General features: G+C 49.8%; 1 protein-coding gene across 1 annotated transcript in view; it reads left to right on the forward strand.

Moving 5' to 3' along the window:
- The window catches only part of ALG1 (ALG1, chitobiosyldiphosphodolichol beta-mannosyltransferase), a 12,330-nt gene that overhangs the window by 1,041 nt on the left and 10,879 nt on the right, over positions 1–410 (forward strand). The window lies entirely within an intron of this gene.

The raw sequence follows: 410 nt of genomic DNA on the forward strand, positions 1-410 counted from the left end.
TCTCTGAGGGTGGGGGGTAGAGTGGGACTTCATAGGGGTCTCCCTGTGGTGGGATAATTCCACCATCCAGGGAATCTAGATCAGTTTGAGGGGCTACTATGTGCCAAGTATTGTGTTACCTAAAGGTGAATAGGATTCAGGCCCTTCCTCTGTGGGCAGTCTAGTGGAATCTGGACAAGAATTGGCCTCATTCTCTGTTCTGGCAATTGAGGAACAGAGAATTGTTTGGAAAGTCCTATTTTCAGCCTTAGCTGGTTTGGCTCAGTGGATAGAGCATTGGCCTGTGGACTGAAGGGTCCCAGGTTCGATTCTGGGCAAGGGCACATGTCCGGGTTGCAAGCTCCATCCCCAGTAGGGGGCATGCAGGAGGCAGCTGATCAATGATTCTCATCATTGATTGATGTTTCTAT

The sequence above is a fragment of the Myotis davidii genome, unplaced genomic scaffold (genome assembly GCF_000327345.1).
Source record: "Myotis davidii unplaced genomic scaffold, ASM32734v1 scaffold555, whole genome shotgun sequence".
Classification (NCBI taxonomy): Eukaryota; Metazoa; Chordata; class Mammalia; order Chiroptera; family Vespertilionidae; genus Myotis; species Myotis davidii.